Consider the following 26,561-nt stretch of genomic DNA (forward strand, 5'->3'; position numbering starts at 1 on the left):
CTCTCAAATAAATAAATAAAATCTTTTTAAAAAAAAAAAAAAAAAAAAAAAAAAAAAACCATTTTGAGAGAATCCTTATCAACAGTTGTTATTGAAGGTGAAGTTCAGAGTGATAAAGTCCAGTTAATCAATGTAAAGTCATTAATCCAGTAATTCTCAGAATAAAATATGAATCTCTTTCCAAAGCCTTTTACTCCATTGTTAACATTTTAGTTATTTTTGAAATGTACTTTATTAGACTAATCATAAATCACTTTATTAATATTCCATTTAATACTCTGATTTAATAACCAGTTTATTATACCCTATCATCATTACCAAGTAAACAGGGCTCTTCTTAAAAAGTATGTATTTATATAATGTAATGACCACTGCCAACTTGCCCAATCCAGGAACTACAATAGTACTGATACCATGCACCTGCACCTCTCTAGGGCCTTACCTCCTCCACTCCACTCCACTCCAGGAGGTAATCTCTCTTCCAGATGCTACACAAGGGCCATACTTGTAGGCAGACCTTGCTGAGGACAGCCATCTCAGGTCTCTGTGCACTATACAACTAAATTGCATTTAATCAGGATATATCACATGTTCCCTCTGATCTGAAATTCATACACGGCTTGAATGAAGTTGACAAATGACGAAGCTATCCTAAACAAATATATATTCAAGAAGTCACATGTCTTAAAAATGTAGGATGCTTTAAGCCTTTAGGTTGGCTCTCTGAAATGTACAGAACAGAAAGAAGAAAGGTGAGCAAAATTGACAAATGATCTAAGTAAGAGTGCAAGGTTAACAACCTAGTATTATTTTTCTTCTTTTTAGAATTAATACCAGGAATGACAGAGAGCTATAAAGAGGCCCACATCTACACAATATAATATTTTAAAAGCCTTTAATCTTATAACTTATGAATAAGAAACACAAGTCTGCAATCATTATAGATTTATTATAGTAAGAAATAGGGCCAAGTGTTTGGTTGTTTCATTCAAAATCATTTACAGGAAAACTGTGGCTACAGTGAGACATATGATGTTAAAATATAAGTAAACAGGAGTTCTGTAAGCTGCCATCTTTCCAAGTGTATGAAAGTCCTTCAAACCTTCCCATCATAGCAAATGCTATTTCTACCATCTGAGCTCTGTTTCTTTCCCTATCATGTATCTCTGCCTCTGCTTATCCTACTCTTATTCAGTTCTCAGCTTAGAACTTCTTTACAAAAACAACTGAACACAGCTAACTCCAGAATGATTTAGTTACCGATCTTGTTTTCCTATAATACACTGTAAATGCCACTGTGACAGATTTATGAGTTTTCTGGTCTGTGCCCCTAACTATGCTGTAAAATCTGTAAGAGATGTGTTAGTTTTCTATGGCTATTGTAACCAGTCACCAAGGCTATGTGGCTAAGAACAACAGTTCTGTAAGACATAGTCTCATTGGCTTAAAATCAAGGTATGGACAGGGTTGTGTTCTCTTCCTAGGGTCTATAGAAAAATTTAGTTCCTTGTCTTTCCTATCTCCTAGATACTGTCTACTTCTCCTGGCTCATGGTCCTTCCTCCATCCTGAAAGGTAGTAACAGCCAGATAATTTCTTCTCATAGCATATCCCTCTCACTTCTTCCACACTCCCATTTCCCTCCCATGCAGAATTCAACTGTTTAAGTTTTCCACTTTTAAGAACCCTATTGATTACATTGCATACATCCTGCATAATCCTTTTATTTTAAAGTCAGCAGATTAGCTAACTTAATTTTTCCTGAAATCTAAATTTTCCTTTGCCATGAAACATAGTATACTCATAGATTCTAGAAATTAAGAGGTGGAATGTTTGGGAAGGTTTTACCCTTTTTATTCCAAGTAGGATAATAAATTATCTGGTGTGTGTCATGAACTCAATAATTATGGTACTGAAACAATCAAGTTTCAGGATATAGTCAGCCCATTTTACTCAGCACCATGGCCATAGGTTATATTTATTTATTTTTTTGAACATCTGAAGCAGACAAGGACCTACTACATCAACAGTAAGTCGCTTTGACTAACTAGTTTATTATAAAAATCTCCTATGAAAGAGTTATTTTCAATTAATCTGTTCGGGTAACAGATGAGGAAACTGTTTCCCAGACAGGAGATGTGACTTTTTTCAAGATCATGCATCTTATGTCTTCTCAAATCTTAGCCTTGTCAATGCTGGATATCCTCTTGGCAAAATAGTCTTATATAAGTGGTCTTAGTTATTGATCCTCTGCTATCAAAGTCCCTAAGGGGATCACCTCAGTCCTATGCTTGCCAGGAAGCACCGTGCCTCACTGTTGTCCATACTGAGACTCTTTCTCACTGTTCTCAATTTTGCAACTCTTTAGGCATCAAAGTGATATTTTATGGGAGAAGATATTTGCAAGTGACATATCAGATAAAGGGCTAATAACCAAAATCTATAAAGAACTTATCAAACTCAACACCCAAAAAACAAACAAAAAATCCAGACAAGAAATGGGCAGAACACATGAACAGACATTTCTCCATAGAAGACATCCAGATGGCCAAGAGACACATGAAAAAATGGTCAACCTCAGTCATTGCCAGGAAAATACAAATTAAAATCATAATGAGATACCACTTCTCATCTGTCAGAATGGCTAAAATTAAAAGCTCAGGAAAGAAAAGATATTGGTGAGTATGTGGAGAAAGGGGAACCCTCTTATATTTCTGGTGGGAATGCAAATTAGTACAACCATTGTGGAAAACAGTATGGAGATTTCTCAAAAAGTTAAAAATAGATCTACCCTATGACCTGGCAATTGCACTACTACTTTGGATATTTACCCCAAGGATACAAATATAGTGATTTGAAGGAATACATGCATCCCAATGTTTCTAACAGCAGTGCTAAACTGCTAAACTATGGAAAGAGCCCAGATGTCCATCAACAAATGAATGGATAAAAAGATGTGGTATACATAGATAATAGAATATTACTCAGTCATCAAAATGAAGGAAATCTGGTCATTTGCAATGACTTGGTTGGAACTAGAGGTTATTATGCTAAGTGAAATAAGTCAGTAAGAGAAAGACAAATACATATTATTTCACTCAGATGTGGAACTTAAGGAACAAAACAGATGAACATAGGGGAAGGGAAAAATAAGATAAAAACAGAGAGGCAGGCAAACTAGAAGAGACTCTTAACTTTAGGAAATAAAATAGGGTTGCTGGAGGGGAGGTGGGTAGGGAAGGGGATAACTGGGTGATGGACATTAAGGAGGACATGTGATGGAATGAGCACTTGGTGTTAGGTGCAACTGATGTAAATTCTACCTCTGAAACTAATAATACACTATATGTTAATTTAATCAAATTTATTTTTAAAGTTATATTTTATTCACAGAGGTGCTTAATATCTTGATGCCATTCTGGTCCTTGCTGGAGGTGGGGGACTACTTCATTCTTCCCTCTGTGTCACATTTTATAACTTTCATAATGCAATAGAGCTACTTAGACTCTAGGGATTCAGGGTCTCTGTCACACACACACACACACACACACATACATACATACATACACACAGAATTTTTTTTCAGCTTCTTACAACCATAAGTTTTAGACATACATTCATGAACCTGGCTCAAATTCAAGGAGAAACTATGCATTTGACCCTTATATTTGATTACAGTCTAATGAGTATGTTCAGAAGAAGAGGCTATGGTCTACATACTTGACAGATTTGTAAATTAGATTTTTCTTTCAAAACCAAAATTTGGACTGTGGGGAAAGAAATCTGTCCCAGGAATCTCTGCACAGTGTTAATATACCTAGAGTATATTTGGTTGTCTTCATTAAGAGCACTTAATAAGTTCTCAAGTAAAAGTTCACACGAACAGGAACAATAGAGAAAAAGGGGAAAATGAAATGACTAATGGGATTAGGATGGTGCCCAGCTTCCGTTTTGCATACTTATGTCCCTACAACAGAGGGCCTGCTGACCTTTATCCCTTGCATCCCTTGAGGAGAACAAATACTGCTACGGAGTATTTTAATCTTTCAAAATTAATAGTCATATTTGGTATTTCCCTACTGAATTACACAAATATGAAAAATTATACTTGATAATTTTCTTATATTTAATTTTTAAAACTTGCACATATGTATTTATCAAAAATTCATTAATAAATCATTAAGATTATCAATAAATTTATTATAAATTAATAAATAATTTATTAATTGATAAATTATAAATAATATATAATGCAGTCTCCACAAAACTTAAAATTATTTTGGATTTCCATAGTTTGTAACACAATGTATAGAAATTCAGACAAACATGACTTCAGAGAATGAGTCTATGAGGATGAATACACATATTCTTTGGTCTTAGATTCTTAAAATCTTATTTGGTCAATGGGTTAAGAGTTAAAAGGTATTTCTGTAAGCAGAATCTAAATTTGCTCATTTTATGATACTAAAAGGGAAGTAAAAGGCCTAAATACTCTAAATTTTTAGAGAAAAATTCTGCATTCTAGGATGGTAGATAGATGTTCAATTATTTCTTTATCATTTTGATTTCAAGTGATTATTTTGACAAATTAAATACCAATGTCTTTTTCTTTCTTGAGAGAAAAATTATGTTAATTATTCTTTGTAGGAATATCCAATATAGAATTGTTATCTTACCAAATATATATTTTAATATACCAATTATTACCTTGCCAGTTGTATACTGGACATTCCTATAGAGAAAAACAATTCATTAAATTGTATACAACATTGAGTAGAGGATCCAGAGAGCCATCAAAGTTAAACTTTTTTTTCAACAAAACACAAAATTAAAATAATTGTAAAAATTGATAATTTTCTACCACATGGGTGATTTTTTAAAAAATCATGGCAAAGCATTGAAGATTACTATTTTTGTTGCAAAAGTTTAACATCAATCTGAATCAACTAATTTCTCTTTCAAACTCAATTTGCTCGCAACTAAACTCAAGATCTCTCTTCTAACTGTGGACTTTTTAGGGGTTCTGTCTCCTTGAATGGTCCTGCTCTTGGGACTATTTACTTTAGCTTTGTTTCCCTTTATTCTCCTCCCTCCTGGTTTTTAATAAATCATACCTGATGTGTGCATGTGTGTATGTATGCATATATACATATTATATATATAATATGAATATATATATATACATATACATAGTATATATGTATTTTCCTCTCTTCCCTCCTGGTTTTTAATAAATCATACATCATGTATGCATGTGTGTGTGTGTGTGTATACATTATATATATATATTTTTTCTTTTTTTCTCCCAATCTCTCCATCAGTCTCTATATATAGTTTCCTTCTCTAGCTAATCTGACCCTTTCATGGTTTAAACCACCACTATCTCCTACTTGGACTATGCCACAGGTGTGTATCTTGTCTAAGTGTTATTTTTCTCTATCAGATGTTATGGGAATTCATTCTTCCCACTAGATCTAGTGATCTGTCTTAGAACAAATGGGATCATGCTGTCACACCTTCCCTTCTACTCTCACCCCCTGCTTTTTTTTTTTTTTTTCTTTTCCTTCTAAAGATTTCATTTATTTATTCGACAGAGAAAGAGAGAGAGATTGAGCGCACACAAGCTGGGGGAGTGGCAGAGGATGAGGGAGAAGCAGACGCCCTGCTGAGCAGGGAGCTTGATGCAGGATTTGATTCCAGGATCCTGGGGTCATGACCTAAGCCAAAGGCAGATGCTTAACTGACTGAATGACCCAGGTGCCCTGCTCCTGCTTTTAAAACTCCAATGGCTTCATTTATAATTAAATCTAAAATTATCACTATTACATCTGTAAACCTTGGTCCTTGCATATATCCTCAGTTCCACCAGCATTTGATTTACACTGACCTTCATTCAGATTCTTTGTCATACTGTGCTTACTTCTGATCACAGGGCCATACACATTATTTCCTCCATCTGGAATAAATGCCTTGCCCCAACATTTTTATAGTACCTGGCATATAGTAGCAATCCTTCAAAAGTGTGTTGAATGAATAAATAAATAAATGAGTAGTGACTAAAGTGATTAGTGCCTCAGATATATTACATAGGTGTTGGCAGATATTTAATGACTTCTAGGAAAAAACATTCAGTATCAGAGATGCTGTGATTCATAGAAAATTCATTTCTCTGACTGAAGCCATGATGATTATGTCCCAAACCAACAGTAATCATAATGGGTCAGTTTAGAGGGATCAATACATTTTGCATGATCTTATTTCCTTATATTAAAAAAAAAAATCCACTGAAACTAAACAAAAAGCCAAAAATGTATATTCGGTAATACCCAAAATAATATTTCCTATACCAGTATCAGTCTTTCCTAAAGTGACTTTGGCCCAAGTGTATACCTTGTAAACATCTACTGTAACCATCCGATGAGAAGGAAGAGAAGGGATGGTGATAAAGTTAGACCTATGCTGACATGCTTTTTTTTTCTTCTCATTTATTTTAAGAGCTTCTCTTCAAATAACTTTTTATATCATATCTGTTCAAAATGATTTCTAAATCTCAAACCTGAAAGAATGTTCAGAAAATACTTAAGAAATACATTTTAGAAGTACCAGCAAAGATATTTCCTTTTTTCCTAATTTTATATAATGAAATTCTATAATAGAATGCAACTGATCAGTGTAATTTGCTAACATATTCAAATGAATGTGTCACCAAACTTGCCATACACTCAGCACACAGAGAAGAGAGTCTATTTTGAGATTCTGTAAAGTTAGAATGTAGTTTTCCTTTTGTGCATACTTTTGAAATTCATTTGCTCCTCTACATCTTTCATTGACGATCATGAATTATGTACGTATGTACATATGTATGTACGTATTTATACAGACTCCCCGCCCCCCTCCCCCGTTAGAGCAATATATCTTTGTAATTTGGTATAGTTCCAAAAAATTTCATTTAAAATATGGGTGTAGAGGTCTTCTTCCTGACTGGTCTTTGGTGTGTTCTGTTTCAAATCTGCCAATAAAAAGATGTCTTCAGGAAATGCCAAAATTGAGCACCCTCTCCCCAACTTCAAAGCCAAGGCTGTTATGCTAGATGGCCCATTCAAAGACATCAGGCTCTCTGACTACAAAGGAAAATATGCTGTGTTCTTTTTTCTTCTTGACTTTATCTTTGTGCACCCCCATAGAGATCATCACTTCCAGTGACAGGGCAGAAAGATTTAAGAAAGTCAAGTGTCAAGTGATTGGTACTTCTGTGGGTTCTTGTTTCCATCACCTGGTAGAGATCAACAAACCCAAGAAACAAGGAGGACAGGGACCCATGAACATTCCCTTATATCACACCCCAAGTGTACCATCCTTCAGGACTATGGAGTCTTAAAGGCTGATGAAGACATCCCATGTATTTTTATCATTGATGATGAAGGCATCCTTCCACAGATCACCGTGAAGACATCCCTGTTGGTCACTCTGTGGTTGAGAGTAAGACTAGTTGAGTTTCCTGAAAAGCATGGGGAAGTGTGCCCAGCTGGCTGGAAGCCTGGCAGTGATACCATTAAGCCTGCTGTCCCAAAAAGCAAAGAATATTTCTCTAAGCAGAAGTGAACCCTGGGCCATTTTAGGGCCAAGCTGCCATAAGCTGTCATGAAAAATCTCTTTTGTACTACTATCCATGTTAAAACACAAGACTTTAGACTCAGTGCAGGTATGGTATGGGACAGGACAGGCCCTTCCTGTAGGAGCTGAGGAGGCCAGATTTTCTTCCTCTGGAGAGAATGGCCTAAGCTGTGCTCCGGGGGCAGGCTGACTGAGCTGTACAGTAGTGGGGCATACAGACTTTTGGTCTTTCATTGTTGTTGCTAAACTTGAACTAAGAAAAAAAAAAATGTAAAGAAAGAAGAGGCGGTCTAGGGATTGAGATTGAGTTGTTTCCAAACCCTACTGAATATGCTTTTCATATTCTAAGTCATTGATTTTTTAAAAACCTATTCATTATTTATTTACTCTACCAAAACATGTCAGCAATCTTAAATTTCAGTATTTCATATCACCCTGCATTCTGCCAGGTCAACAAGGAGTACCATTATGGGACACTTCCTTATTTGACACCTCACTGTCTTGAGGGGATGTGGTTGAACCTGTTCTGTTTTTGAAGTGCTTTCTCACAAGTTTCTAGTTATTCGTTTTTCTTGAATTAATTTATTTGAGAGGCAGAAAGCGTGCTGGGAAAGGCAGAGGAAGGGACTCTTTAAGCAACTCCCCACAGAGACTGATGGGGAGCCTCGATCCCATGACCCTAAGATCACGAAACCAGGAGTTGGGTACTTCACCCACTGAGGCACACAGGCATCCCAGTTTCTAGTTATTCTTATCAGCAGTGCCATCACTGGCCAGTTGTTCCTTGCAGTAATCTCTAGCGATGGGATCGGGCTTATAGAAAATCCAGAATTCAAGAGTTTCTTTGCAAGGCTGTTTGCATTATGTCTCTTTTAACGTCAGCGTGACCACAGCCCTTGGAAAACTTTTGAAGACTTTTCAGTAAACAGAAGCTGATTTTCATATGATTTGATTACATAAGTTAGCTTGTGTGTATGTGTGTTTGTGTGTATGTGTGTGTAAGGGGGTGTATGTTATGGAATGAAGCACTTAGTATCATAAGACAAACAGAAATACATTGTGATTGCCTTCAAACGTCACACATTTTGGGAGATCTGCTCCCAAAGCCACAGTGAACCTGGCTGAGAAAAGCGACTTCTGTTGTCAGATGGGAGGGAGCTGGGGAGCTCTCAGTGACCGGTACCAACTGCCTGTGTGGACTCAGGTCTAGCCCCACAGGTCACTAAAGAGTCCTGTGTTTTTGTTGTTTTTTTTTTCCCCCCTAAGACCATATCTCACTTTACATATTTAAATGAACTCCCTTGGAATTGATAATTTCACAGATGCTATTTGGCAAACGTCCTCATTTGAATTTAAATCTTACAACTTTAGAGATGCGATTGAAAATGTTTTCAAACTTCATTATCATTGGAAATGAAATCGGAGGGCATCTCTTCTAAGGCACTCATTTGATAATAGAAGGAAACCTTAGAGGTATTGCAGTGTGTGGACTCTGGGAGTTTTTTCTTTCTTTTTCTGTAAGATGCTATCCTACTTCTTTTCTGCAACAAATGAGACTGGAAGTCCAGTGGCGATTACCTTTTAAATGTAGACCAAACTGTTAGGAATATGAAGTGACTAAAGCCAAGAAAGTGCTTGTTGTCCTTTCTGGAATGTAAATTATCTGCAGGGAGAGAGCAAGACTAGAGCAAGCCCTAGGAGAGGAGAGGGGAGAAGGGTGAGTGAAGGAGAGAGAGGGAAGGTGAGTGAGAGGGCAAGGGGAGGAGAGAGAGAGAGGGAGAGAGAGACAGAAGACAAAGAAACAGGAAAGAGAAGAAATAAGGATGGAGGAGAGGGTTGGGAAATGTAGGAAACAAAACACAAAGAAGAAAGCGATGAGTACCATCTCCCAGGAGTGAAGAAGGTCAGTCAGTACATAAACAATGAATCCTGGAACACTGAAACAAAAACAAAAGCAAAGAACGAGTAGGTAGAAGGAACTAAAGGAAGTTCCTCTACATAAAAAGGAACTATTCAAAACTGACAGAGTTGAAGGTGGTAGAGAAATAAGAGAAAACTATGGAAAAGGTAGAGACAGCCAAATGCTTACTGGGTTTCTCTTCTCCCAGATGCCATAATAAGCACAGCTAAAAAATCCACGGGCTCCATGGGCAGGAAACCCTGCAGAGAAGTATAGTACTCTGAAACAAGTATAGTGAAGGTGTATGATCTTTCTATGAAGGGTGTGGTCCATTTAATATGTTGCAGGTGATTGTGTGTGTGCATTAATGTTTTCAGGCAAATAGAACCCAAATAAATACTGAATAATTATGAGGAAACCTGAAGTCTACCTTAATTGGAAAATGTAAATATTATACTATACCAAAGTGCATGTATTAATCACTGCCTATATGCTAGGAAGCCTCATGAGCCATTCACAGGCATCATGTCAGTTAATTCCACCAGCAGTCCAGTTAGGCTACCATGACCCTTGTTTAAGAGATGGAGGTCTGAGTCTGAGGGAGGTTACATCACTCATCAAAATGCCTGCATTGATTGTGTCAGAAGTTGGAGAAGGTCTGTCTGACTCCCAAGCCCATGCTTTAGCCACTCCTTCCATCTCCGCACACCACCAAGGAGTATCCTATGTTAATCCTCCCACATTCCCCTTCTCTCAGACTGCACATACAACGCATCGTGTATCAGGTTTGAATCTATTGCAGCCTGTCACTCATTTTCAAAGTAACTCAAAACTATCTCACTCTAAAAATCTTTCTAGGACTTTCGCAGACTTCGACACACTTCGAAGAATGACATCCTTTTAACTCCTGCCCTTCACAACCTACAGTATATTGACTTATACTTGTAATCTGTTTGTTCCTTGTATTGATGTTCTGTATGAACTAGGCTGTAGCATTCATGAGGTCCAAAAAATGTACCTTATTGATGTTTGCATCTCCAGAACTTAGCAAGAAACTGGCACATCAGGGATGTTAATACATATATATTGAATAAATGAACAATAGGGGTTGATCATACTGGCATGATTCTCTAAGGTTCCATGGGTCAGGGTCTATATTATCTAACTTTCTTGAGTCCTGTAGCACTCTGTCCTAAGCTTTCGAAACATAGTAGTTCAGGCTGTGCCAGTTTGAGCCATGCTGCCTGAAGTAGGAGCATGGCCCTTAGATGTAGGAGACCAATGACCTGAACCAAGACAGTTTGCTATCCATAGAGCTTCAATTTCCTCATCTGTAAGATAGGAATAATAATAGAATTTATCTCATGGGATTCTTGTGCAGTTTAAATAAGTTGGATAAGAGAATATATACTTTGCCGAATATTCCTTTTTTCTTCTTGCTCTTCTAGAAATCTGCCTCTTTGCAAAGATTGTATTTTTCTATAGCACTGGCAACACACACACACACACACACACACACACACATCCTGTGTATTATATATATACAAGCCGTGTAACTCAAGTGTGTAGTATGTATGCATCTGGCACTCAGAAATCACTCAGTTGTGATTAACAGAAATCTGATGTGCACATAATAGAAGCTGCATATGCTTTCTCTACCTGAATAGACAAATGGATGGATAAATATAATATACACAATGCATTATTAATATTTTTTTAAAATGCTGTTTTCTTTTCCCTGCGGGGATACCATCCCAAGTACATCCTGTGTACCCAGCAGAGCCGCCATGGCCCAGGGATGGATCTAGCCCCCTGCAGTGTGGAGTTGGCACGGCCTTGTCTGCACCCTGTCTCAGGCTCAGTCTGAAGAGAGCTCATCAGTATTCCATGTGTTCAACAGAGACACTTAATAAACTCAGAGTAGCAGGATGGTCATCACTGAACAGTCTAATTGAGTGGCCCTGAGGGACAGTAGAAGGTCTTACATGAGCAGAAAAGATGAGTAGCATGAGCTAGGCTGCTGATCCAGGAATCAGCGCCACTGGGGGATCCACCAACATTGTGAACACACGCCCGGAAGGGCGACTGCGAACCGGAGAAAAGAAAGGCGGGAAGCACACCGGAGAGAAGGATAGGTTCAGTTTGAGTTTTCCATGGACTTGGCTCAGTGACACGCTATGATGGTGTCAATGACAGCTGAATCTCTCAAAAATCACACATATATACACATAGAGCTTGCCTAAATAGGTTTTCCAACAGGATGCAAAAACCCCACAAAATAGAAATAAACAAACCAAAAATCCTGGCTGTAGGCAGCATCTCCCTAGCACGGGTGTCTATGGATTGTTTTTGTCCCCGCATCAATGTTGAGCAACGCCAGAGAAATCAAACGCTCATTAAGTATGTTTCTGAACTGCTGTTTGAACCCTAGCTGCTCTTCTTGAACTGCATCAACCTGCCCTATGTTGTTGAAAGAGACATTTCATCTCTCTAATATTTTCTCTAATTTCAGGGTTTACTTATTTCAATAACCTCTAATTGGGTCATTCTGTCAAGGGCTGACAAAAGTAAAGGAGACAGTTTCTGTCTTCAGCAATTTATAATCTCAACATAAAACAAACGTTAGATGATGTGTTGGAATATAAAGAGGGGGGAGAGGTATTATTTTTTTTCAACTTGATTGCAGTATAATTGACAAAAATTTCACCTGTGTAAGGAGCATGGTATGGTGTCTGGATATTCACCCATTGCAAAATGATGGCCATAATCAACCCAAATAACACAAGCCATTAACCTGCACAGCTATCTTATTTATGTATTTACTTGGCTGTGTATTTGTGGATTGATGCATGTGTTTCTCTGTTTTGCCATGGTGAGACCAGTCAATATCTACTGTCTCAGCGAATTTCAAACACACACTGCAGTGTTAGTAACGGTTACCATCATACTGGATATTAGATCCCCAGAACTTGCTCCTCTGTACCAGGAAGTCTATACCCTTTGACCAACCCTTCCATGTTTAATTTTGCTTGAGTGTCATTAGTAACAACATTAAAGAATAATGAATAAGTTAGTATCAAGGAATAAACAGAATCTGAGTAAAATCTGGAAGGGAATATTAGATTCTGATGTCATGATAAAATAGCCCAGAGGCTAGTGACTGCACACGGAGCTAATAACAAGGTCTGGTTTGACCTTTTTCCCCTCCTAGTTATACCACACCAGGAAGCAAGTTCACCTCTTCATGCCACTAGAACCTCCTGACCTGGGTAGGGAGGAATAGAAGAGAAGTGTTTCATATGGTTGTTGTTCATATCATCTCCAGGACCTCCTGGAGTTCTCCTGAAAGTTAAACTAAGGAATGCAATGTACCTGGAAACTTGGTTAGTAAATGCTAAATAAATGTTGGTGGTTATTGTTAAGAGATAATGGTTTATACATAACATAAATGTCGATATGCTTTCTGATTTCAAAAAACTTGTTGAATATGCAGGGATGGGGTGTATGCCAATACATAGGAACAGAACAGTGTCTGAGAAGTCACGGTATTAATACAGTCAGTTGCAAAAACTGAGCACTACAAACATTGAGAAATAGCTTCTAGGGGTATCTCTCCCTTTCTCTGTCTGTCTCTGTTCATCTGTCTGTCTATCTATCTCTCTCTCTCACACACACACACACATACACACACGCAAAACAAAAACAGACTGGGGATGTGGTCAGCTGGAGTTCCATGAATGGGACGAGTGCACAGATGAGCCCAGGACAGATAGCGATCACAAATAAACACATGCTGTTTTGTTACCTTCAGATACATTAATACCTAATGCCTCCTGCATAAAATCATGATACAGTACGCACAATCCCTGGTGTTGCGCCAAGAGACCTGTACACGTCTGAAAACCCAGAATGCCATTTCAGTGCACCATACTGCTTTCTCAAATTATATAGTCCTCAAGTTCCTTAACTTGGAAACTCAAAATCTGTCCTGTGAATAGTTTCTTACTATGTCTACCCTGAATTCTTCAGCAAATTTTCCACTGGTATTCTCCCAAAACCCAGACACTGCACTTAATTCTATTAATACACAGATCACATTGCACATTGACTATCACTGTCATTATTATACTTGGATGAAGATACTGCCTTGATTTTTTAAAGATTTTATTTATTTATTTGAGGGGGGCAGAGGGAGAGGGACAAGCTGACTCCCCCTGAGGGGAAGACCCTGAGGTCATGACCTGACCAGAAGGCAGACACTTAACTGACAGAGCCCTCCAGGCACCCTGAGACTGCCTTACTGTCTTTTCTAGAGTTGATATACAATAAAATGTTAACTAAATAAGTGAATCAGAACATGTGGACCAAGGCAATGTGGCCGTACATGCAGAGGGAGTGAAGGGAGAGGAATACTCAGTGCAAAAGAAGTAGGGTAGAAAATTACCACACTGTCAAAAAATATCAAAACTAATTCATTAAAAATATAGCTCCTTACAGAAATATAAATAAGAGTGGGACACTTTCAAAACCACAAAAAAGGAAGAGGTAGAATGTTCACCAGGAAGAAGAAGGAGGCTGATATGTAGACAATCAGAAAAAGTCAGTACAAAGAACCTCCAAGAAAAACAAAGTTGCAAGGAAGGTGGATCAATAGGGCTGCTTGCTAAAATGGTAGATTATAGGATTTGTCCAAGAAAGTGGCTGGTGGAGGCTTTAGAGAGCACAGTTTTAGTAGGGTTGTGAGAAAAAGCAAATTGTAGAGCTTAAGGGAATTGGTGGAGAAGTGGTGGTAACAGGAGAGATTTGACAGTAAAAGACCCAACTAAGAAAAACCACTGTGGGGCGCCTGGGTGGCTCAGTGGGTTAAGCTGCTGCCTTCGGCTCAGGTCATGATCTCAGGGTCCTGGGATTGAGCCCCGCATCGGGCTCTCTGCTCGGCAGGGAGCCTGCTTCCCTCTCTCTCTGCCTGCCTCTCCATCTACTTGTGATTTCTCTCTGTAAAATAAATAAATAAAATCTTAAAAAAAAAAAAAAAAGAAAAAAAAAAAGAAAAACCACTGTACCATGAGCTGTATGTGTCACTGATGACTTGAAACCACGCAGGGCTGCGGTGACATTTTTGCTCAGTCTCATTGTCTATTAAGGTTACTTGAAATGAGTTCTGCCTTTCATGCAATTAGGATATTAGTACTTTATTTTTCAATAGGTTCCAGTTTTCAGGTATTAGAACCCTGCAGGAAGTATCCACCTTATCAGTTAACGTTATTTTAATCTGCAGTGCTAGGACACTGAATTAGACCTTCCCCTTCTTTTCCCTCTCTTCAGAGGACAAATGGGGCATCTGAAGTATTAGTACTTAGCAATTCCAGGTTATCTTGGAAATAACGTGTGTATTAGAAAGAGAAAGCGCGCGCGCACAGGTGGGCACAGGTGAGTAGAAAGAGAATCTTCTAAGTACAATAACTGGTCTTCTCTTTATCAGAGCTCCCCCTCCCCCAAGTTATTTAGCTCTCTGGCTCTCCAGAGTATACAGATGGACTTTAAGTGAGCCAATTACTAGAGTATACAAAAATCATAGAAGTAATTAATCGTTCTCGGCACAAGGTCAGAGCTTAAGAGTTTATATCTGAACGTGCTTAGTAGACAATTGTTGCTGAAACAAACTATGTATAAATGTGTATGTTTTTCAAACCTTTACTCTAAAACAAAGTCCTGGGGGCGGTGGGAGTGCTTAACAAGGACCCATGTGATGACTCATAGTCAGAAAAGAGGAGACAAGAAATGCAGGTGTGGGTATAATCTAAAGAGAGGACACAGCCAATCTTTTGACTCAGAAAACAAATACTGTCAGATGGAATAGATTACAGACAAAAAGGTGTTTATAACATATGAAATGAAAAACTTAAGAAGAATGTATGCTATGGTTCTTTGTCTAAAATGTGTATTAAAATGTGTATTATGCAGATAGATATGTCTGTGTGCACACATGTATTTGCTCACTTTCTATGAATGCTGCCTTAAGAAATCAAATTTAAATTGAGGGATGAAGATGTTTCACAGACAACATAGCTCACTGAAAACTACTTATAATCTTCAGTAATCATATTTAGCTTAATTTGATTATAACTGAAAGAAACTAGGAGAAACGGTTGCATGATATTATGTCCATGGAAAGATAATGTTGTCAAGAAGAAGACCACATCATCACTAGACCTCAGGGAGATTCAAATTAAAACCGCATTGAGATATCACCTTACACCAGTTAGAATGGCCAAAATTAACAAGACAGGAAACAACATGTGTTGGAGGGGATGTGGAGAAAGGGGAACCCTCTTCCACTGTTGGTGGGAATGCAAGTTGGTGCAGCCTCTTTGGAGAACAGTGTGGAGATTCCTCAAAAAATTAAAAATAGAACTTCCCTATGACCCTGCCATTGCAAACCTGGGTATTTACCCCAAATATACAGATGTCATGTAAAAAAGGGCTATCTGTACCCCAATGATTATAGCAGCAATGGCCACGGTCACCAAACTATGGAAAGAACCAAGATGCCCTTCAACAGACGAATGGATAAGGAAGATGTGGTCCATATACACTATGGAGTATTATGTCTCCGTCAGAAAGGATGAATACCCAACTTTTGTAGCAACATGGATGGGACTGGAAGAGATTATGCTGAGTGAAATAAGTCCAGCAGAGAGAGTCAATCATCATACGGTTTCACTTATTTGTGGAGCATAGCAAATAGCATGGAGAACAAGGGGTGTTAGAGAGGAGAAGGGAGTTGGGGTAAATTGGAAGGGGAGGTGAATCATGAGAGACTATGGACTCTGAAAAACAATCTGAGGGGTTTGAAGTGGCGGGAGGGTAGGAGGTTGGGGGAACCAGGTGGTGGGTATTATAGAGGGCACGGATTGCATGGAGCACTGGGTGTGGTGAAAAAATAATGAATACTGTTTTTCCTGAAAATAAATAAATCAATTTAATAAAAAGAAGAAGAAGAAGAAGAAGACCACGTGCATTACACTTAGAAATAGAATACTCAGGGGATATGAGATTTTTGAGAGATGTCCAGCATGATCTTGGCAGACAAGAGGTCCCACCGCAGCCCGTGATGTGGGTATAGTGCTATGGTAGTGCCCTCTTGACAGTCTGGAAAAGCCTTGGAAGAGGAGCCATTAAGTCCATCCCACTGCTCTGGTATAGCTGTTCCCTTTACTGAACCAACTCTCCTTTCTTTGAGGCATCTCAAGTGGGGACCCGCCTTGCTTGGAAAGTCAAGTGTTTCAGCTCATTTGACAGAATCTCTTTATAATTATATTATCAGCATTGCAATTTATCAGCCATTCTCTTCTAAGATTAATTAGCATGAGCCAAAGTCACTGAGGAAAACAAAGTTTCCAGGCTTGGCCTCAGACCTTAGATGGTCACACTCTTAACGGACCGGCATGCATATCTCCTCACTGACCTTCCACAGATTACAGAACAGAAAGCATGAAAATGAACCTGGAAACACTCCTCCAACTTCCTCCCCCACCATCCCCCATTTCACATGGACCAGGAAGCTCTCCAAGGAGAGAACACAGTCATGGATACTTTGCAGAATGAAGTGTAATTTAACAAAGTCTGCAAGGTGTTTGGTAAATTTAGAGAGACAAACAAAAAACAACAACAACAAAAAAATACATTTATAAGCACAGGGACACATAGTACTACTTTATAAATAAATACATAAGGTTATAAAAAAGAAGTATGATGGGGCGCCTGGGTGGCTCAGTGGGTTAAGCCGCTGCCTTCGGCTCAGGTCATGATCTCAGGGTCCTGGGAGCGAGTCCCGCATCGGGCTCTCTGCTCAGCGGGGAGCCTGCTTCCTCCTCTCTCTCTCTCTGCCTGCCTCTCTGCCTGCTTGTGATTTCTCTCTGTCAAATAAATAAATAAAATCTTTAAAAAAAAAAAAAGAAGTATGATGATCTACAAGTGATGAGAAGTAATAATAGCAACAAAGATTAACAGTTAATTGAACATTAGCCATATACCAAATGCTATGCGAAACTTTCCACTTGAGTTCTAAGAGTGATTATTTATTAACACTGTTATTCGTAAGGGAACAGGCTTAGGTACTGTGGTGTCTCAATGGGCTTTTAACCAGGGTCCCCTTCATGTAGTTGGGCTTATCTAGCAGCTCTTTTCAGGTCGCAGATGTGTGCTGATTTACGTAGTAGCTCAAGAGCGAGGCAGAGGATGTTTGTCTTCCAGCTTAATGCCAGAACAGCCAGGGAGAACCCTTTCTTAAATAAATGCAAGCTGGTTTCCAAAATGTGCTCACACCTAGTGAATGTTTCTCTTTCTTACAGACAGATAGACAACCCCCACACCCATTGGTACATATACCTTCGAAAACTCCTCTGACTCTAAACTTAGTCACAATGTACAGATTGTAGTTTGTTTTTTTTTTTTTTAACAGAGATTTTCCCCCTGATTATAGATTTAATATGGACAATTTGAAAATACAGAGGAAATCATACAACATAAAATGAAACATACCCATTACCCATATATCATTTTCTCATTCTTTCTCTCTCTCTCTTTCAGGATTCATTCGTGAACTCAAAATCAACACAGAATCAATTATAAGAGATCCTGTATACAACTTCACTTATTTACCTCCCTGTGACTAGCATGTTAGAATAAGAGACATCTTTTAGAGGCATTTTTCCCCCCATCCCACACACACTTTAGCAGATGGTCCTGTTTCCTCCCTTCCCCGCCCCAGACTCCACACAATCAATGTGGGATCAGGGCATACGTTCCCATTCAAATAAACTTGTCAGTGCTCATAATGTGTGAAACCACAAGCGAGAATATCAATTCCAATGCTATCTATGGGTAGAATGAGGCCATTAAATGAAAATGTATTATGTTCTTTTATTTTCTTTTATTTTTTATTAGCTAAATTCTTACTTTTAAAATTTAATATAAGACAATCAATCTCACTGACACTATTAATGTTTGCTTAGATATAGTCATCAAACAAATAAAGTATCCACTATGGAACATGCTGTCTGCAAATTTTATTACTGAATCTAGAAACTTCTCCCAGCAATGTGAGTGAAAAATATGAAAAGACTCAAAACTTAGCCAAAGTTTTCAAGTGAAAAAAATGTGTTATAAAGTATTTAATAATAATTATATAATATATTTCCCTTAGAAGCGGTTCTACACATTTGGCTAATACCAGAATATTTTATTTCAGGATAACTCTCGTATGCCTAAAAGGAAAAAAAAAAAAAAAAAAGCAGAGGAAACTGTTTTTCATTAAAAGTCCAGAAGAATCCTATTATTTCATATAAGAAAAACCTAGTCTTTTATCCTAATAGACTGTTATCCTAATAGCCTTATGGTAATTTAAATTTTTTCTTCTTTATTTCTCTCTATTCAAAACTCTTCACCCTTTATTCGACCAGTTGCCAACTACCATAACAGGCCAATCCAACCAGCATTTTAACTAGGGCAAAGTATTCTTTTCATTTTTCACTTTCCTCACAGGTTTGAATCATGTTTAGGATGTCACCGTTATCTTCCTTCCACCTAATCTTCTATACCTGCATCCCCAAGTATTTGAGTTAAAAACACCTTGCTTCAAGAAATTCTTACTGCATATTCCAATTTAGTGTGATTTTATTTCTGAGTTCTGATTTACTCCTTCATTGTGTGGGCTCCCAATTTTCTATAGTTTAAAAAAAAAAAAATAGCAGGGCGCTTGGGTGGTTCAGTGGGTTAAAGCTGCTGCGGTCATGATCCCAGAATCCTGGGATCGAGCCCCACATTGGGCTCTCTGCTTGTTGGGGAGCCTGTTCTCCCTACCCCCTGCCTGCCTCTCTGTCTACTTGTGATCTCTGTCTGTCAAATAAATAAATAAAATATTTAAAAAAAAATACCAAGTATAAGAACAATTTTCAGCCACACATCACTAAACAACTGAATAACAGTGATGCCACAGCGTCCCTGATTGGGGGGAAGTCAGAGAGAAGGAAAGACCTAGGGGGCGGGGCACCTAACAAAAAGACTGAGACACTGGCATGGGGTACCCGGGAGGAAGCAAGGATGGAAGAGATGAGAGAAAGCACATAAAGGAAAGAGACTTCTATAAGACAGCATACAGAATTCATGCTTCTTTAAGGGCTCCAATCCCTTTGTCTTCCTGAAAACTGAGTAAGTCCATGGGAGTGGAAGGAGGCTGAGCAGGGGTCTCACAAGGGCTGCAGGGGGCCATCCCGACTTCAGTCCCCCAGGGGCAGGCCTCCTGCAGGCAGGAAGGCGGCAGGTGTGAGGCTGCACATCGCTTCAGAAAGTAAATGATATGGTGGCCAGCAGTTACCTGATCTTATTTTGGAGTCTATGTGAACACACTTAGCAAGAGCAAATGAGCTTATTAAGGAAACCAATCTACAGCATTCCAAGTTAAACCAGGAGTCATTTCCTCTGATAACCTAAATTACATAGCTGAAAAGTACCGGGCCTGTGCCTTTCTAATGTGAGCAGTGACAGTGAAATTTTCCCCATTCAGTGTGAACACTAAATATGAATAAAAATAGAATGCCTTATGACACAGAAAACAATCAATACAGATTTGTCATCTATTCCTGAGGCAAAATTATTTTTTCTTCCTTTTTTTAAAAGATTTTATTTATCTGAAAGGCAAGGGGGGGAGGAGAGAGAGAGAGACAGTATAAGCAGAGGTGGCGAGGGGAGGCAGAAGGAGAAGTAGACTTCCCCTAAGCAGGGAGCTTGACACAAGGCTCCATCCCAGAACTGTGAGATCATGACCAGAGCAGAAGGCAGAATGTTTAACCCACTGAGCCACCAGCCTCCCTCCCTGGGGCAAATTTAAAATACATCCTTTTAATAGAAAGTCATGCTGTTCTAAGTTTCATTGATTTTTATTTTTGCTTCAAAGTAGCAGTTACCGGGACGCCTGGGTGGCTCAGTTGGTTGGGCGGCTGCCTTCAGCTCAGGTCATGATCCCAGCATCCTGGGATCGAGTCCTACATGGAGCTCCTTGCTTGGAAGGGAGCCCGCTTCTTCCTCTGCCTCTGCCTACCACCCTGTCTGCTTGTGCTCACTCTCACTCCTCTCTCTGACAAATAAATAAAATCTTTAAAAAAAAGTAGCAGTTACCTTATTTATTTATTATGACACTTAAACATTTTATTTAGAATGTAGATTTGCGGTCACCAGAAATGGCAACAATATGAGCACTGAGCTCAGACACACTTAAAGCAAACAATGTGCTAATTAGCAACACTTTTCAAGGAATTAGGCTATTGACTATATGAAAATAAGTTGCTGTTGCTAATTATTCTGCAAGTCTCCAAAGAGTTGTATTTTTCTAATTATGAAAAATAGAAAATAGAAAGAAACTACTACTTCCAGGGAGTAAGAATGTCTTAATATGGGTGCAATTTGAATATTGTTTGTTATAAAAACAAATCGATTCATCTATCTTCAGATCATTCATTTTAGCCAAGCAAAGCATAACAACTAATATTGATCCCATTCTTTGCTGCCAGTAAGTGCAACCAGCTAACAGGGTAACAGGGGTAAGAGGGTCTGCTTGCCTCTGGCTGGGAACCCCAAACACTGAACAAAGGTAGGGTAAAAACAATGCAAAGGAAAAATAAAACTCAATTTTCTACACAGTGGACACATTTGTCCCTTTCTTCCTTCTATTGAACCTAAAGTATTATGTATATCCTAACTCTTATTACATGGTATTCAAAGAAAAATCCCTCTAATATTCAAGTACCCAGGATATGCACATTCAGGACCCTGCAGACAGAATGTGTTAAATGGTCCATTAGGAGCCTGATGACTAACATTTCTTTCTAAAGTGCCTGAATTACTGTTAGGAAATATCTTACAAACTCTAATGTCAAATCTTTTACCATTTTTTTTTCTTTCCAAATAAAATGATGCTAGATGAAATAACATAATACCCAGTTATAAGTGCTAACAGTAAAATCACCTAACATGTTTACTTTTGACCTTTTCAGAGACCTTATCTTATAGGAAATTTTGGTGTATTTTGTATTCTTAAACTTTATCTGAACCATTGCTTCTGTCTATGCAAGGGTTAGTAAATAGTATTTAATGTTGTTGTTGTTTTTCCCCATAGCAATCACACCTTTGCTTAGTGATAATGAGTAAGTGTTCAAAGGGAGGCCTTGCTCTGGATTTTCTATCAAACCATAATCCTTATTAAGAAACAAGGTGCATCCAGAGGCCACTTTTGTAGGATTATTTTAATTAAAGTAAATTTTACACACAGCCACTAACCTTTAAAAATGAACTACAAATGAGCATTATTCACTGTGGTGTTATGATTCATTCTGCATCTAATACCAGAAACGCAGCCAACACTCCAAGCAGACTACAAGCAGACTTACCGTCGTCATATTGGCCGAAGCAGATTGTGAAGAACGCTGTGAGGACAGTCCCTGAAGCTAACAGTTTCCAGAGATAAAGCCGTTGTAGCATCTTTTGTTGAATTCTACTCAAGGCTGATCTGAAATAACAGGAGAGGGAAGGAAACATGGGAAAAGTTCATTGATCTGTGATAGGTAAACACAGCTGTCACAGCACAGAAAACCCTTAATGACTTCATAGGCAATAACCTGTGCCATACTCTCCATTAACAAAGTAACACACCTTTGTAATGCCCTGTAACTCTTTCCCACAGGGATTTGCAGACAATCAATCTCTAAGGAAGCAAATATTTTCTGTGACTCTAAGCAAGTAAGTTGCAAAGCTGACATACTGATGATGCCAGAACCATGCCCTGTTAAACACTGAGACCCCATGAGTGTAGCAAAAGTTAAACAGTTTAAGATACTAAATTTATGTGGTCTATAGCCTAGTTCAATGAAAAAGTATACATTGTTTTGTTTTTTAAAAGTTTATTTAGAGGGGCGCCTGGGTGGCTCAGTGGGTTAAAGCCTCTGCCTTTGGCTCAGGTCATGATCTCAGGGTCCTGGGATCGAGCCCCGCATCGGGCTCTCCACTCAGTGGGGAGCCTGCTTCCTTCTCTCTCTCTGCCTGCCTCTCTGCCTGCTTGTGATCTCTCTGTCAAATAAATAAATAAAATTAAAAAAAAATTTATTTAGAGAGAGTACACGAATAGTGGGAGCGGCAGAGGGAGAGAATCCCAAGCGGACTCCCTTCTGACATGGGGCTCGACCACATGACCTTGAGACCATGACCTGAGCCAAAACCAAGATTCAGTGGCCTAACCAACTGAGTCCTCCAGGTGCCCCAAGTGTGTGTTGTTTTATGACAATTTAAGCTGGCACTCTAGTTGTCAATGTCCTACATGAAAATTTCAATGGGCCTCTGTTTTATACAATCAAAGAGAAAATAAAACCCTCATTACAGTAGAAATTGCTTTCTGGCAGAGCAAAAGGAGATTGACTATGCCAAATAAGACCAAAGATAGACCATGCATTTTCACCACATCTGTCTTGCAATGCATTGGGACACATTTCATTTTCATCCCTTTGCTTTTCTTTGCAGTCCTGCAGCAAGCAAAGAAACTGAGTGAGATATTAGTGGCCAGTAAGTGCACCAAGAAGTCTTATTCAAAGAATGATGTGCTGAGTTTCCAGGTAAATTGAAGAAATCATTCACACGGACTTGCTCAAAGTGACCCTGGTTACAGATCATGGTAGAACAGGGACAGGAACTCTGCTTCTCTCATTCAGGGGTTCTCTGCTCAAGTGCCTACGGAGGCAAGAAGACGAAACAGGGAATGAGTGCAAAGGAGCCATGGGGATGGCAAGGCTGTGAGGCCAACTGGGGCCAATTTCTGTCAATGGCCGTTGGGTAGGAATGTAAACCAGTGTTGCCAAGTCTTCTAAGTTTCCAGGATATCATAGAAATCCACACTTCCATGTGAGATGGCCCAGCGTTTAGATGACTGTCAACCCCTTTTTATAACCAAGTGCTTCTGGTGGGCCATATTATTCTCTGAAAGCCTTCGGTTTACCACTCCTGCCCAGGATTCTCTCTCCTTAGATGACTTGTGGTAAGACTCATAAGAATGTACCAAGGAAATATGTTCATCCCACCTTTACATGGATTTTATTTCATCCATCTTTCTGTTTTATAAAGTGTACTTGTACAGTAACATATATAAATGTACATAATTTATTTTAAACTTGTATTAAAAATGCAAGCCCATTTTTAAAAATTATTTATTCATAGGATACATAGTTCTTAAGTTTCCAAGGTCACTACACTAGATCACACACATTTAAGAATGGGAGCTATTTTTCTGTTTCCTTATCTAAGACAAACACACAGACAGACAAAAAGGAACCTTCTTTTTACCTGGCCCTCACACAGCTTTTTCTCCCTGGCTGGCAATAGATTCGGCCTCTGCTTTTGTAACTTCTAGGCACAGATAGCTCAAAGAAGAGCCCAGTATTAAATATTAAAAGAACGTAAGAAACCATACTTACAGCTGACCGGTGTGAACATATGTAAGAGCACTGGATTAGAGTTATAAATTCAAGTTATTCTTATTTTTTTAAAGATTTTATTTATTTATTTGACAGAGAGAGACACAGCGAGAGAGGGAACACAAGCTGGGGGAGTGGGAGAGGGAGAAACAGGCCTCCCGCCGAGGAGGGAGCCCAATGCATTGCTTGATCCCAGGACCCTGGGGTCTTGGCCTGAGCCAAAGGCAGATGTTTAACAACTGAGCCACCTAAATGTCCTCAAGTTTCTTTATAAATTCAAGTTATTCAAATTACCAGTTACATGATTTTGAGCAAATCAGACAGCATCTCTATCTCACCTTCCTCAATATTAACATGAAGCTAAAACAGGAACTACCCCAGAAATTTGTCTTGAGGATTAAATAAGTGAATGGATTAAATAAATGATGCTTGGTGCATCAAACAGAGTGAGATTAAAATGCAAATTTTTGACTCAATATCTGTGGAGGCTTCAAAGTGCTGAAACGTACATTTTCTCAACCTGTCTTCAGGACAGTCTCTAACATAGTTGCTATGATCTCTCTTCTGTGGAGGAAAGGTCACACTGATTAGCTTCAGGTTATAAACTGGCCATAGATGTGGCAAGTCTGAAAGCTGTGTTCATTGCATTACAGGCTCAGAAGGTTTCAAGGGACATGGAGGCCTCTTTCTAAACCTGGAGAAAAGTCCTGCTATCATTATTTACTAATGACAGCCCCAAACTATTTTTTTTTTTCAAAAAATGTAATAACACAAAGAAACAGAAAGTAGGATCTAAAATTTAAAAATACACACACACACACACACACACACACAAATAGTTAAAAATATTTATTAAGAAAAATTTAAAGGAAAGCAATACTATCTTTCTAAGTAACAAAAGAGCAACATTGAGTTTCTTCATGGGTCCTTAACCAACTTGACTTCCTTCTCACTGGCTTAGTTTTTAGTACTATGTTCCTGTAATGTGTCCTTTTCTTTTGCTTCTGAGTCAAACTATTTGGTTCTATTTAACAGCCTTGAAGATGAAAACCACCAGATGGGTCCTAATTTTAAAATTACTAAAGCCTCTGCTAAGGTCAGGAACACGGCAGGGATGTCCATTAACACCACTGCTACTCAACATAGTACTAGAAGTCCTAGCCTCAGCAATCAGACAATAAAGGGAAATTAAAGGCATCCAAATCGGCAAAGAAGAAGTCAAACTATCACTCTTCGCAGATGATGTGATACTATATGTGGAAAACCCAAAAGACTCCACTCCAAAACTGCTAGAACTTGTCCAGGAATTCAGTAAAGTGTCAGGATATAAAATCAATGCACAGAAATCAGTTGCATTTCTCTACACCAACAACAAGACAGAAGAAAGAGAAATTAAGGAGTCAACCCCATTTACAATTGCACCCAAAACTATAAGATACCTAGGAATAAACCTAACCAAAGAGGCTAAGAATCTATACTCAGAAAACTATAAAGTACTCATGAAAGAAATTGAGGAAGACACAAAGAAAATGGAAAAATGTTCCATGCTCATGGATTGGAAGAACAAATATTGTGAAAATGTCTATGCTACCTAAAGCAATCTACACATTTAATGCAATCCTTATTAAATACCATCCATTTTCTTCAAAGAAATGGAACAAATAATCCTAAAATTTATATGAAACCAGAAAAGACCACAAATATCCAAAGGAATATTGAAAAAGAAAGCCAAAGTTGGTGGCATCACAATTCCAGACTTCAAGCTCTATTACAAAGCTGTCATAATCAAGACAGCATAGTACTGGCACAAAAACAGACACATAGATCCATGGAACAGAATAGAGAGCCCAGAAATAGACCCTCAACTCTATGATCAACTAATCTTCTACAAAGCAGGAAAGAACGTCCAATGGAAATAAGACAGCCTCTCCAATAAATGGTGTTGGGAAAATTGGACAGTTACATGCAGAAAAATGAAATTGGACCATTTCCTTAAACCACTCATGAAAATAGACTCAAAGTGGATAAAGGACCTCAATTTGAGAAAGGAATCCATCAAAATCCTTGAGGAGAACACAGGCAGCAACCTCTTTGACTTCAGCCACAGCAACATCTTCCTAGGAACATCACCAAAGGCAAGGGAAGCTAGGACAAAAATGAACTATTGGGATTTAATCAAAATCAAAAACTTTTGCACTGCAAAGGAAACAGTTAACAAAACCAAAAGACAACTGAAAGAATGGGAGAAGATATTTGCAAACGACATATCAGATAAAGGGCTAGTGTCCAAAATCTATAAAGAACTTAGCAAACTCAACACTCAAAGAACAAATAATTCAATCAAGAAATAGGCAGAAGATATGAACAGACACTTCTGCAAAGAAGACATCCAGATGGCCAACAGACATATGAAAAAGTGCTCCACATTATTTGGTATCAGGGAAATACAAATCAAAATCACAATGAGATATCACCTCACACCAGTCAAAATGGCTAAAATTAACAAGTCAGGAAATGACAGATGCTGGCGAG

The 26,561-nt window shown here is 38.5% G+C and overlaps 1 long non-coding RNA gene and 1 pseudogene across 1 annotated transcript in view; one reads left to right on the forward strand and one right to left on the reverse strand.

The window, feature by feature from the left end:
* Positions 1 to 7,022: 7,022 nt before the first annotated feature.
* Positions 7,023 to 7,601, forward strand: LOC132015191 (peroxiredoxin-1-like; annotated as a pseudogene).
* A 14,364-nt stretch (positions 7,602 to 21,965) lies between these two features.
* Positions 21,966 to 26,561, reverse strand: part of LOC132015192 (uncharacterized) — a 500,917-nt gene continuing 496,321 nt past the window's right edge. Inside the window, exon 4 of the long non-coding RNA XR_009403579.1 lies at positions 21,966 to 22,078. This is a non-coding gene — a long non-coding RNA (uncharacterized LOC132015192). The remainder of the gene's footprint in view (positions 22,079 to 26,561) is intronic.

The sequence above is a fragment of the Mustela nigripes genome, chromosome 4 (genome assembly GCF_022355385.1).
Source record: "Mustela nigripes isolate SB6536 chromosome 4, MUSNIG.SB6536, whole genome shotgun sequence".
In the NCBI taxonomy this organism is placed as follows: domain Eukaryota; kingdom Metazoa; phylum Chordata; class Mammalia; order Carnivora; family Mustelidae; genus Mustela; species Mustela nigripes.